Raw genomic sequence first — 14,513 nt, forward strand, 5'->3', positions numbered from 1 at the left:
ATCGTAACTTTTAAATCAACAGCAGGTTTATTCAAGCAGAGAGACACATGAAGAGAGGTGAGTTTAAGTTTTCCTGTCCAAAGAGAACAGTGAGCTTCTCTCTCATTATGGAAAACTTCACAGTTGATGATGGTAATTAAGGATGTAATGCATAAAAAAAAATCAACACATGATTTGCATAATTGATATTTTAAAATCAAATCGGAGTAAATTCCCAAACACCCTGATCGAATATGTTGACTCTGATGTTTGTTTATGTTTTATTTCTGGTTCAAAACCTGATAGATTTACACTCTGCAGTAAACCAGAAGCCTGACAGCTTCTTTAAACACCTGGTCTACCTGTGATATGAGTATTACTGAGTGTTGTCATGGAGACGTTTTATAAAATGTACCCAAATGAACCTTTCCAGTTATATTTAACTGGAATAGACTTTAAAATACTGTTGATTCTTTGAAATGGCTTGCTGCTGAAATGTGCTATACAAATAAAATTTGATTGATTGATTGATTTACTCAAATTTACTTGAGTGACCTTTTGGAAGTGGTGTACTTTTAGTAGTTTTACTGCAATATACCTTTTACTTTTATTTTAATATTATAATAGAATATTTTAATAATATTATTATGAATTATTGCCATTTTTATTTGAGTAAAATTTCTGTATGCTGTACTGAGAGTAACTTCAGTAAATAAAGAACTAATATGTTTGAACCAAAAATGCCCCAGACACTTATAATTTATGTTAAAGTGAGACCTCCTGTTTGTTCATAATCTTTGTTTTCTTTTAGGCCATTTGGAGAGAAACCAGATAAACTGTAAGCATGATGGGAGGAATTTATCACAAATGTTACCTGGTCTGCTTGAATTTGTTATTTCATAATTATGTTTTTTATTTCTAGAATTTATTTCTTTATATCAGTCTTTAAAGTACCATAATTTGAAAACAACTTTATATGTTTGACTGTCTGATGTCATCATTTTGAATATTAAATCAGAAAATTCAAAAAATAAGTGAAAAAAATCAAAACATTTATAATAGATTTAAAAAGTGTGTGGACGCAGAATCTTTTTACACCTGCAGTTTTTTACATCCAGCATAATCGAAATCAAAACTCAGATTCTTCCCAGTATATTTTTCTAAAACCTACGTGGGACCTGAGTCTGCAGACAAACTCCTAAAATGAATAATCATAATCAAACCTTGTTGTGTTTGTTCACTAAATAATTTCTATGCAGTTTTTTTAATCGAAATATATATGATGATGGAAGTAAATATTTGCATCTCGCGTGTTTTAGTCCCCAGCCTGTAAAAGTCTGTGGGATCCTGACTCGCCTGTAGGAGTCAGTAAGAGCCTCCTCTCATTCCCCAAACTTCCTTTCCTTTTTGTTCCACTAAAAACCTCTGAGTAACGGACCCGGTGAGCTGTCAGGGGGACGGCCGGGAAGCAGGACGTCCCGGACACTTTGTTCAAGTAAAGAAGCAGGAAAGAAACTCTGAGCTTTCCGAACCCTGAACAGTTCTGGGCTGAGCTGAAGTTCCCTGGAAGTGATTTCATTTCCCCCGCCTCGGCTGGCTGCCTCTCCCCCTGCCACAGGACGGTTAGCGGCCCCCGAAGAACAAGAAGAAAACGTGAACCAGGTAAGTTATTGATCTGAAAGCTGCTTGCAGATGGCTGCTGATATCCCGCCGAACCTTTAGCGTTTCGTGTTGACATGAAGGTCCTGCGTTTGTTCCAGTTTAATCTGTTCAGGGTTTGTTTGGCGAGTTTCAGCACTTTCTATCACCATTTGTTAATGTCATAAAATGAGACAGCAATGTCTGGCATCTGTGTAATAACTGGAAACTGCAGTCAGTTTTATGTGGAGTTATTGCGGAAATATTCCGTTTTGTTGTAATGAGAGTTGTATGGTTTTAGTGTTGTCATAGCCAGTGGCGGTTCTTGCATGAATGGCGCCCAGGGCGAACCTCTCCCTCTGAATCCCCCTCACAATTAAACAGACGCTCAAAGTTGTCTGATTATATAGTCAAATAGGGAAGCTAATTTTGAAAAATATGAAACATATTGTCAGAGGGGCATTTGGGCCAGAAATCCAGATATCATTTGGTTATATGCTGATTAATTTGAGATTACAGCTAGATTTAGTTTAAAATCATTTTATTTGACTCAGAGAAGATGTTTCTATGTGCCAAGATTCTGTACATTTCATTTACACATTATGTGGTGTAGTCTTAGAACCACAATTAAGACTATTGTGAACCCAACATTGGCTACGTCCTTGTCGCAAGAGGCTGTTTCCATTCTGAAGTTAGCTGCTGATTTATATGATAAGATCAGTCAGCACCAGTAACTGAGCAGTTGGCCTTGAGAAATGAGAATGAGACTACTGTCTTGTATTAGCTTTGGAGAGGCTAGTGACTAGCAGGCCTTGGCGGTTCCTGACTGTGAACTGCCTTCTTCCTTTGCTGGCCATTAGTCTGGATAGGCTAGCGTTAGCATTAGATATGTTGGCGTCATCCTTGGTTGGGCTAGCAACTATTGCATTTCTCGGCAGATCACCCGCAACGTCTACTTTCTCCTTTAAACAAAACTTTATCAAAAAAAGTGGTTGGTGTTCATGCAGTGTATGTAAGCGACATACATTATATGCGTTTGACAGACTTTACTGTAATTCAGTGTGACACCAAGAACAAACGCTGCACTTTATGGAGCTGAAGTTGGCTTCTGCCATGAAAACCATCTGACTGAGCAGATCAGCCGGAGATGAAGTGACTTCTGTTGCCTTGATTTTTGGATCAAACCAACTTGGAGAGCCCAACCTAACCCAGGAGGGTTATGCTAAAATAGAAATTTATTATTAATATTTAGTTTTTGTTGGGTAGTTCATAACAGAGTAGATTGTTATTGACTGAATATGTAAATAAAACTCTAGAAGTTGGGGATAATTGAAAGATAGCTCATTTTTGCTACTATTAGGCGCCCCCCAGTATGCCGCCCTGGGTAGAAAGCCTTAGAAATCTAAAACACAGCTGGTCATTACATTATTGTTTTGATGCTCTATTTTTGGTTGTGTCATGAGGCTGTCATGCTGGGGAGCATTGAGACCAAAATCTGGCCTAACAGTGTTCACTGAAATACTGAAATATCATGTTTACAGACGTTATGCTTTTCAGCACGAGGAATAGTTTAATCCTGATTGGTGAAAGTTCAACACATTTCTTCTGAAGTTAATTTTCAGAAGGTTTGACATGAAAGTTTTGATCACAGTGAAGGTTAACAGGAATGTGGAGAATGAAAAGCATAGATTCTAAGTCAGTGCAGATGCAACAGCAGAGTAAGATGCTGCTCAGGAATGTCACAGTCATGCATCAGTCATGCATCAGTCATGCATCAGTCATGCATCAGTCATGCAGCAGTCATGCATCAGTCATGCAACAGTCATGCAACAGTCATGCAGCATCTGCATCGTAGCTGGAATTCTGCACTGATTTATTCTACTGCTGCCGATCCCATCAATACCAGTTTCCAGCTTTGTTTCAGGGTCTGACCTGCTGATTTGATCTTATTTTTAAAGAATACCATATTCAGATAAAAAAATCTTAATAGGGAATTTTATTATTTATTTTTTATGGAATTTGAACCAGGTGAAACTAAAAGTGCCATTGAGCAGTTCTGTTTTGAACATACTGACAGACAAACGTTTTCTTTATCTTAAATGATAAATTGTATTTATTTTTCAGACAGTTTTGGCTTAAAAACTGCAGAGTATGTTGTTCTATCAGCAAATTATTTTTTTAAGTTGTTGTGCTCCATTCATCGATTTAATCAGTTTACTAAATTGTTTGATGATTATTTAAATAATCAATTTGTCAGTTAATTGGATTAATCAATTCCTGTTGTAATTTTAGTACTTGCTTTTGACTTTTCAACAATTTTCTTTTAACATTTGTTTAATTCAACACGTTTCATATTCATCATACTTCACTCACACACATTGTTGAAACTGCAAACAAACATACACAGAGTATGTCCTGAAGTCAGAGGGGGCTGAATGAAAGCCGCGGCTCCGTTTCAGGCTCCAGCTGGGCTCTGCAGCAGACATCAAGGCCAGCTGCTGCATGTCGCGGGTGAAAGGTCATTCTCATCTGACCCCACATTCATTCTGGCATGGTGCGGCAGCACCAACCTCACGACCCACCGATGAGACAAAATATCAAAATGTCACTCAGGAAATGACACCAGTGCATTATGCAATTCCAAAAACAACCAACTTTGTCTGTTTTCGGACCGAAACCAGAACCTCTGAAGCGGTTTTCCTCCAGGACCTGCTGCCTGATTCTCTGCGGCCGTAAACAAAAGCAACAATGTAAACCCTCCAACTGTGTCGACTTCCTCAGCTTTCTTCGGCCCACACAGTCGCCACAGAGCTCTGCTTTCTGTTTTGTCCTTTCATGAAGGTTCCCATTCTGCTGGCCGGTGGGGCGGCGGTTCTGTCTGTGCTGGTTAGATCTCACTCTGCCGGGTCTCACAATGGATCATCTGTGTTGCAACGTCAACATTTAGTTATCTCCCCCTTTTCTCTGCCACTTTAATCTGGTCCCTCCAGTGTGATCAGCAGCAGGACGGGCAGAGCGTCGCTGGTTGCTGACCAGCATGGCCGCTGACTCACTCTGACTTTTCATGTTGTCATTAAAGCGTCTGTATTTCAGGCCGACACACAGTTTGCTTTACATTCCTGTGGACCTTCCACTCAGCTGCATGCCCGCTGCCAGCAGCACATGCTGTGCCTATATTTTCAGCGTGCCATGTGAATGGTTGGCGGTAGTTTACAGTCGGGTCTATTTGTGCGTTGGGGTGTGATCTGCTCAGGTTGAAGGCGAGTCCATTTCAGAATATTCCACACCAGCAGGTTGGTCTTTAGCTGTTCATTTCCTCCTGAGCTGATAGTTGCAGCTTGAAGCAGGTTAACCATTTTCATATTACTGTGAAGGAGCTCCTACATAAACACAAAGAGCTCCTGATTCTGTTTGTTCTTTGCTGCCAGTTGAGCTGCAGCTCAGCTCTGAACCAACAGCTTCATGGTGGCTCTGCCTTCTGGTTCCTGCTGAGTGCCTTCATCTGTGGTGATTGGTTGGTGTGTTGCTTGAACCAGAGCATTTCAAAAATATGTATCGTTGTTTCATTAAAGGGAATTGAATATTTCTACAAACTCATGGTAGTGTCAGGTATATATTAAAGTTATATGAAGCCTGAGCAGCGACAGCGCTGTGAAGGTTTCCTGTAATTGAAGAATTTCTTGTTATTCTTCTTTCCCCCATAAAAATGCAAATTGGGGGTCAAAACATGTGTTATCTCACCAAACTTTACATAAAATTGTCCCTGGTATTAACTCAAATATTTTTAATTAAATCAAAAGTGGGCGTGGCCAACTGCTCTAAATAGAAATGAGATCTGTAATCTGTTTATTTCACTTCCATTGGTTTTCACTCGTTTGCTTCCTATTTATTTGACAAACAGTTCCTGCTGTGGATGTACAGAAGTATGAAAACATAACACTTCAATACCACTGGTGAATATTGATAAAGATGTTGATCGTGATTGAACCTCGCTTGATTAAATTTTCAGATCTTTACTAATTATGAGCATTAAAGAGAATGAAATTCAACCCAAGTGACAAAATATTTTTAAAGAACCAACTCTGTTGCATAATTGGTTACAATCTTCCAAATTGTGGACTGAACGGCCTTTAAAATGAGTCTGGCATCTTCTATTGGTGTTAACTGTTGGTGTTAACGCTCAGTTGTTCTCAGTTCGTTTTAAAGTATTATTTTAATATAGATCTACTTCTAGCATGCAGTGTGTGTTTGTATTTTTAGTTTGTTCTTATTTTATTGAATACTGTTGGATTTGTTTTATTTTGAACGTATTTTCACTATAAAACATTGTGATACTTTACTGGTTTTATTAAAGTGATTTATAAAGTTGGGTTGCGTTGGATCACTAAATATTACAAATAAACTTGTGATATAACATTTCTTGATATTCAGTGAGGATTGACATCTCTGGTTGAAAACAACGTTTCCTCTGAGCGCCACTAAACTGTAAGAGCCGCCAGTGGAGCGGCGACTGAGAGCAAATGATTTAAATAGGCCACACTTACAGCCTGTGCAGGATGCAGATCTAATTAAAATCGGTTTGATTTATGAAAAGTAGTTTAATTGTGTTTTCCTCATAAGTAAGTAAATACATATTTCCATATTATATATTTCCTTTTGCCAAAACAGTAATTGTCTGGGATTTGGGGATTTAATTTTAGCCAAATTTTCTCATTAAAAAGTAAAAATTATTTTCTTACTCATCAAATATTTAAGACTGAAAGATTTGAACTGATATTTTTAGTTTTTTTATTTTTCCTTGGAGTTTTGCAGAGAGAAAGCATCTGTACCCTGAAACAAGCTTTTCTTGGAACAAGTTCACTGCCTAGAGAAAACTTGTTGCTTCTGTAACAAGCAAGATGCTGCAGAAACAAACTATTAATTCCTCTGATTAAGCCTACATGCACAGCAGCCGCGTTGTGTCTCCACATCTGGGTGTGCAGAGCTCCCAGAAAGAGCATGCAGGAGACGATCTGCTACCAGATCTGATCAATAATCAATGTTCATACAAACACATGGCCCAATGATTTCCCTAGTGTGGAAAACATGGATGGAATCAAGCAGAATTAGAGTATTTAAATGGAGTTCAGATCAGAAAACAGGCTGTTAAAATCACAGAACAATTATCGTCTTCAACTTTAAACAAAGTTTCTCAGAAGAAGCTGAGCTTGAAAAATCCTTTGAGCAGAGAAGAGGATTAAAACGAATTGCTGTAAAAGCTCCACAGGAATGAAGAGTCGCTTTGGCAACTGAACACAAACATTTATTTTGGGCCTTTTGAAGAAAAATTCAAACCAGCTTTGTTGTTTGACTGCAGAAATATTAAAATAGGATTTTTTTTGTAGCTGTTCTAGCAAACAGCATATGAGAGCAAAGAGAGTGGAGGAGAAACAAACAGATGGATAAAACTGAGAGTCAAATGCAACATGAAGACGGTTATTAGCTAACAACAGTGTAGAAACATTTCACTCCACATTTTTACTAAATTTAGTTTTAAAACTGATAACATGAACCAGTTGATTTTAAACCTCCTGATCTGTTGTGACATTACTGACCTGATCATCCCCAACTGAAGCCATATGTGAGTTTTCATTGGATATCCAGGATTAAAGCCTTAAAGCCAGTAGAAAATCTCTTTGTTCATTTATCTTAGCAGTGATTTCGTGCTGCTGGAGACCAATTTCATAATTATATGTGAAAACGGCTCCAGTGTCTGGAAGCAGGACTTTGATCATGCAACTTGTTGAGTGTTTGTAACATCTAAGCTTTCAGGGTCTTCATCATGTAGGTGCGCTGAAAAACTAAAAGATGTGACAGAAAGTTTAGTCAGAGCGTGTTAAAGACGGAGAGGGATCCCTGCCTCTAGATGTACAGGAAGCGAAACCAAATCACACTTTGTGCTTCTGTTAACAGAATAAACAGAAAAAACATCAAATATGCTTTGAGTTTTATTTGCAGATCTGTTGCAAGCTTTCTGAAGCAAAAGCTTTAATGGCAGAAAGCCTTGAAGACTAAATTTAGAGGCTGATAAAAATGGAGGTGACTCAAAAAAGAGCATCTTAAATTACCTTACAGATGGCTGCAGCATCTCATTTACTTTCAGTCACCATGAAGGATTTAACTATTAGGAGAGATTATCAAATAATCTCTCCTAATAGATATCCTTGATCTCAAGGTGGTTTTCAGTAAAGTTGTCTGTATTCTCCTTTGCGTTTGTGGAGTGTTTGTGTGTAATTAAGCGCTGAAAACCACAATGTTTAAAGGAAAACTGCTGAGTTAAATTGGAGGCTGCAGATGGAGCAGCTGCCCACAGTCAGCCTGAACACACACAGCTCCTCCTGCCCCGCTGTCTCCCTGGTAACTCCTCAGGGTTTTGGACAAACGTCCATCTCAGAGGTTGAAGTGAAACACAATATTCGGTTTCCCAGAATGGGCAATATTTTTGTTCTGTTAATGCTGAACATGCATCTGTTTGTCCTGCATGTTAAAGCAGATGTTTGAGAGACATTCAAAAGGTTAACATCTGAAAAAATAAGTTTGGAAATTCTACTTATTTCCTTTAATGTAGGTTTTTTTCTTTTGATGCCTTCCTACTGAGTCTATACAAATAAAACCTCAAAGATTTCAGATATCCTGCAGCCCTCTACTGGAGGCTTCTAAACTGATGTTGCAAGTGAGTGTTGTTGGACAGGCTGATTTTTTTATTGTTATTGGGTCTGTCAACGGGACCAAGCCTTCTAGGTAGTACTTCCTTTCTTTCAAAATAAGAGTTTCCAACATAGATCAAAGTGAAAGACTTGACTTGGATAATAAACATTGTGGAGTTTTTGTTTGTTATCAAAATGCAAAAGTTACAACTGTTGCTATATTTATGTCCCAATGAGTCTCATTTGTCAGATTAAAAGAACCTTTAAGCAGGTGTTAAATATACTTTTCATTAAACCTACATTTTTGCTTTTTTTAAATATATTTTTATAGGTCTGATATAATATTCTAATTTTTAATGCTGAGTTTTCATTAAGCAGGAAATCATCATGATTAAGAGAAATGCAGGTGCTAAAACATCAGATGTTTTATTGATCTATATAATGTGTTTCACTTGGGGATGGAGTTACTGAAATAAATTCACTTTTTAATAATATTCTAATTTATTGAAAGAGTCTGTATATCAGTCTTCACTACACATTTTTTTTATTCTGATGTTTTTCCTCCTTTGAATTCAATATTTTGATCATCGTTTCAGACGAGTTAAAATTTCTTCCACAAAAAAAATAAAGTTGGAGTTGAGAAATGAATCACATCTTTTCCACTTTTATTGGTTCAACTTTTCTCTCCTCAGCTCTGAACCGTGTGTCTTTGGCAGTGAGGTGTTGGGTTGAAGGAAAAAGCTCCTGAAGCTTTCATTTGGTGCGATCTTTGAAGTAGCTGCTGTGATTAGTTGTGCATCAAGGAGCCTCATTGGAAAAGACAGAGCCAGCTCTCATGCAAGGCCTCTAATCAAAAACAAGTCTGAGAGTCACTCGACGGCCCGGTGCTCCATAAATTGAGACCCCACCATGATAATTAAACTCTTTAATCCTGATCCACTCTGATTTCGAGGCTTGTTGGATGAGGCAGACTGTTTTTAGACCCTTTCTCTTCATTGTTCTATAAATTGTACTTTCAGTTGGTTTGACTCATGACTAGTTGCTTAGGTTTCTGGAACTTGTTACCGTTAGCCATCTTGTGTTGCCACTGTTTTTACATCACGGGGATAGATTAGCCTCTTTCAGTAGCTATTCATCAATGTAATGTGCAGAGTTGAAATAAAATAGATTCTAAAACCTTTGCTGTTTTTTTTCTCTCCTCCCCTCTAGGGGGTCATTTTTGTGGGCTCTAGTGTCCCTTATATGAAAGTAGGCTGACAGGAAAGGGGGAAAGACATGTTGCAAATGTCGCCAGGTCCGGGAATCGAACTCGCAACGGCTCGAGGACTCAAGGCCTCCAAACAAACCCCGCTGTTTGTTTTTTACTATAAATCAAAGCAGAAAGTCTGAAACAAGAACATCTAAAACAACTTAAAAAAGTAAGCTCCATAGGCTTCAGGCTAACGGAGGTTCTTAATGCAGGTAAAGTAAATGTGTTTAACTGATTTGAGCCACTTTTCTTTACATAACATATTTACTGGAGAAAACAACTGAATATTTTATGGTGGTTCATGAAAAATTCAGTGAATAGTCAAATTTGCTAATGCTGATTTGCTATTAGGCGGGACTCGACTGTATGTGCAAGAGGTTGGAAAGACATCTGACAGATTTGGACAGATGAATTATATTCTGCATCTTTTTGATGCACAAACATTGAATCTGTTTTTTTAGATACCTGTCTCAAGTTCGATTTCAGTAGAAAAATTCAATTTGTTCCTTCTTTAAGTTGCTCAAATTAAAGAGCATCTGCAGCCCAGACAGGTCGTTGCAGTTCAAAGTTCATTTTCTGTACCAGATGCAAAATCTGACGGCCATGAAAAGAGAAAGGAAGGTGAATTCTGTGAATTTCTAAGCCAAAACGTGTATGGAAATGATTTTCTGTGGGGCATTTGTGAGGAACATTCAGTGTACTACACTTGTTTGTATGCTTTTGTATTCAGCTACTTTAAAATGACTCCTCAGTTAACAATGAAGATGACGACTCTCACTTTCCCTCTCTTGGACTTCATTCAAAATAATCTTCTTAAGAGGAAAAGATGGTTTTGGATCAAGTGCGATGAACTAGAAGAGGTTTCTTGAAGAACTGGCATTTTTTGTTCACATTGTTGTTGCAAAATGAGATTCTTCAGTGAACCATGTAGGAGCGGGTGCACAAAGCCAGATATAGCACAACCAATCCCACTCTGAATGCTCAAGCCAGGAAAAAGCAATCAGCCTGCTGCACAGAGAGAATAAAAATGACTTTTGGGAAACTCAGAATTAAAATTATGAGTTATCTGCTTGTTTTTGCCAAAGACATTTTGGGTATTAAATACTATCCAAAATCTGAACTCAGGAAATGGAAAACACTTGAAAAATAATTTTTTTTTCACAAAGCACTGATAAACTCTCCATCATAAGTTTTATGTTCTGTGTTCACTAACAAGCACAGAAAGGCAATGTATTCAGAGAAATAAATCCTCAGTTATTGGATGCAGTGCAGAAAAAGGCAGTAAAGCAGTAAACATGAGAACAGATGAACAAAATGTAGTGACTCTATAGGCTATATATTTAGATCATTGCTTATTTATTTTCAAGTGAAGAACAAGAACAAGCACCAAAATCCTTCATTCTGCTAGTTGGGTGACATTGAGTCGCCTCAAACCAGTTCTAGCGGTCAGAACCAGATGTTCTCCTGAATGTTTCCTTTGAGTTTCAGGAGGAACTGGTTGCAGCTCTAAAGATAGAAAATCTGCATCTGGAGGGCGTGGAGTGGATGAAAGGCCTGCAGATGCAGTCCTGACCTCAAACCCTCTCAACAGCTGTCCGATCATCCTGGGCATGCTGACCCACTGGATCTGATGGCTAAGTTCAAGGCCCAGTTGTGTCCTACGGTGGTGTAAGGTGCAAACAGCGAAACACGGAGCAAACACATGAAGACTAAACTCAAACACAAAATTTTGCAATTTGCAGCGTTTTCCCATTTGCATCCATTTTCTGTTTTTCCAGCATTTTTGTTTGCAGCGTTTTTCTGTTGCTTTGGTTTGTTTGTGTTTTGGAGTTTGCATCATTCTTGTGTTTCCAGCTTGGTTCACTTTTTGCTGCACGTTTGTACTTGTCAACCACCATAGTATCCACCCCAATAGATCATTTTCTGCATTTATTATTAACAGTCTACCACTTGCACCATCGAGCTCCAAGTTGGGTGTGTATAGGCTGTGGTTGTGGGAGAGTCAGATGCAACATAAAGTATTTGGCTGCCTCCCTTGCCAAGAGTTGAGACACCAAATCACCCTGTTGTGCTCCCAAGTGTACATTTATGGAGTCAGTTTTTGCAGCACAAACAGTCCAGAACTGTGTTTTTTTTTTAAATCACTTGATTTGTTGCTAGATTTGTCACTAGCTACTTGTTAGAGTGAAAAAAGTTGCTAAACAGTCTGGAAAGTGGCTAAATATGACAACAAAGTGGTTGAGTTGGCAGCAGTGAGGGGAGGATTTCCTCCCTCCACTCATCCTCACATTTGGCCAGACACCTACACGTACTTTGGCTCCGCCAACTGTGGTTTAATTTTTCCTATTTCGTCTGGGGGCGGGGTTCTGCTTTCACACGGAGGTTAGATACGATATTGAGCATTGTTTCAAAGTATGAGCATTGTTTTGTGAAACAAAACTGGATCTTCTATATGTGATTAGATATTATGTGTGAAGTTTCAAGCAAATTTTCTGACTATGAATAAAGAAAGTATTTTAGTCTTCATAAGTTTCACAAATCTAGAGTCATTTTATTAAGTCACAGGTTGGTCTGGTTTTGTTTCAACAGATCCAGTTTCTGTCGTAGTTCTGGACGAAGCAGCTCTGGTCATTCTCATAAAAGAGAAAATCCTTGAAATAAATGTTGAATTCCACAATGAGTGTTGGCAACAACTGAAGAAGTTTTTCCACAGAGATTCTTACAAGTTTTCATCCCATAATACCGGTTATACTGTAAGGCAGGGTTGTGTAATAATTTATCTTAACCTCCATCATAAATAAGTTTGTTAAACGTCTGACCTTAAGCAGAGTCATGTTCCGGTTTCACACAGTAGTTCCTCTGTTACCCTCTGATCTGCTGCTGCCTGAGGTTTGCTCTAATCATTCGGTTTGTGTTTATCTCCAAAGCAGATGTTGTGTCTGAGACCTTGTACCCTCAGTGCCCTAAGTACCCTAAGTAGGAGGTCTCAGACCCTAAGGGTGGTACCGACACTTTGGGTCCGTTTTCAGCACGTTCTGTCTTCCTGTGTATTTGGGTCTCTGGTGTTGGGACGGCGGTTCATTTGTTGCTTTAAAATCAGTTTTAGACGTTTTATAATCTGCTTCCCATTTGCTTCTTTTGCAAGTAACAGCTTCCTTGTAAAAGGTAGGGGTCTTAAATTTAACAACATTTTAATTTTGGTCTTAAAAAATGTAATTGTGTTTTAGTCATCTGCGGACTTCAGGATTTTGTTTTCCAAAGGTTTTTTCAGCAGTAATAAAAGTTAATAAATGATTTGGTTAGGTCCAGAACCAACCGTGCAGCTGAACTGAAGTTCTGCTATTAAATCCGATCTGTTTACACACAATTGTGTGTAAACAGTTAAAAAGCTTCCCAACGATAACCAACTGCTTTGACTCCTTCCAGTCTGGTTTCCATGGTTACCACAGCACAGAAACTGCCCTCGTAAAAGTGTTCAATGACATCCATATAAATACAGACTGTGGGAGAACCTGAGTGCTGGTTCTGTTGGACCTCAGTGCAGCTTGTTGATCATGACATATTACTGAATGGACTGGAGAGTTGGGTCGGACTCTCCGGTCCAGTGCTTAACTGGTTTGAATCTTACATAAAAAACAGGGATTTCTTTGTTTCAATTGGAAACTTCTCATCCAAGAGGTCAAAGGTCACATGTGGGGTACCCCAAGGTTCAATCCTAGGACCCCTCTTATTCAATAATTATATGCTCCCACTGGCTCAGGTTATAACAGGAAATAATATTAGCTACCATAAATATGCAGATGACACACAGCTCTACATTACGATGTCACCGGGTGACCTTTGACCCCATCCAATTGCTGAACAGATGCTTAGAACAGATAAATATGTGGATGTGCCAAAACTTTCTCCAGCTGAGCAGAAACAGAACTGAAGTTATTATTTTTGGAGCTAAAGAGGAACGATCTAGAGTCATAGATCTAGTGTTATAGATCTAGTGTTATAGATCTAGCGTCATAGATCTAGTGTTATAGATCTAGAGTCATAGATCTAGTGTTATAGATCTAGAGTTATAGACCTAGAGTCAGTGCACAGCTTCAGTTATTACACCTAAAAACCAGCGATCAGCCCGAAACCTGGGAGTAGTGATGGACTCTGACCTGAACCTTCAGAGCCACATAAAGACAGTCACAAAGACGGCCTTCTATCACCTGAAGAACATTTCCAGGATTAAAGGACTAATGTCTCAGCCAGATCTAGAGAAACTCATCCATGCCTTTATCTTCAGTCGTATTGATTACTGTAACGGCGTCTTCACAGGTCTGTCCAACAAATCAATCAAACAGCTGCAGCTGATCCAGAATGCTGCTGCTGCAGTTCTCACTAAAACCAGGAAGATAGAGCACATAACACCAGTTTTAAAGTCTCTCCACTGGCTCCCTGTAGCTCAAAGAATAGACTTTCAAATACTGTTGTTAGTTTATAAATCACTGAATGGTTTAGCACCACAATACATTAAAGATCTGCTGTTGTTGTATCAACTTTCCAGAACTCTCAGGTTCTGGTTCTGGTTCTGCTCTGCATCCCCAGAACCAGAACCAAACGAGGAGAAGCAGCTTCCTGAGCGCCACAGATTGATCTCCTCAAAGTCATGCTGCACTGATGCAGGAATTCAGGCAAAAGGATCCCAGACCAACTACTGAGAGCAGAAACTGTTCAGTACATGGACTGACTTTTAGTTTATTTTAGTCTGATGTAGTATTGCATTCACCTAAGAAACAGAATTTTTGGTTGTCATAAGCAGAAAACCAGAATCAACATGAAGAGAAATTAAGATAAATTATTCTGGATAAATCTCTGTGCGATGATGAGTTTTTGAGTCAGAGGCATGAAATGAATCCATTTTTGAAGATATTTTCATTTATTAAGATTCTTCTGTTTATATTAATGACCTGATTGAAATG

At 38.6% G+C, this 14,513-nt stretch overlaps 1 protein-coding gene across 1 annotated transcript in view; it reads left to right on the forward strand.

The window, feature by feature from the left end:
• The first annotated feature begins 1,303 nt into the window (after nt 1-1,303).
• tspan9a (tetraspanin 9a) overlaps nt 1,304-14,513 on the forward strand; it is a 212,455-nt gene continuing 199,245 nt past the window's right edge. Inside the window, exon 1 of the mRNA XM_044124472.1 lies at nt 1,304-1,641. The gene's annotated coding sequence lies outside the window, so the exon portion shown is untranslated. The remainder of the gene's footprint in view (nt 1,642-14,513) is intronic.

This window comes from Gambusia affinis, linkage group LG08 (assembly GCF_019740435.1).
Source record: "Gambusia affinis linkage group LG08, SWU_Gaff_1.0, whole genome shotgun sequence".
NCBI classification, from domain to species: Eukaryota; Metazoa; Chordata; class Actinopteri; order Cyprinodontiformes; family Poeciliidae; genus Gambusia; species Gambusia affinis.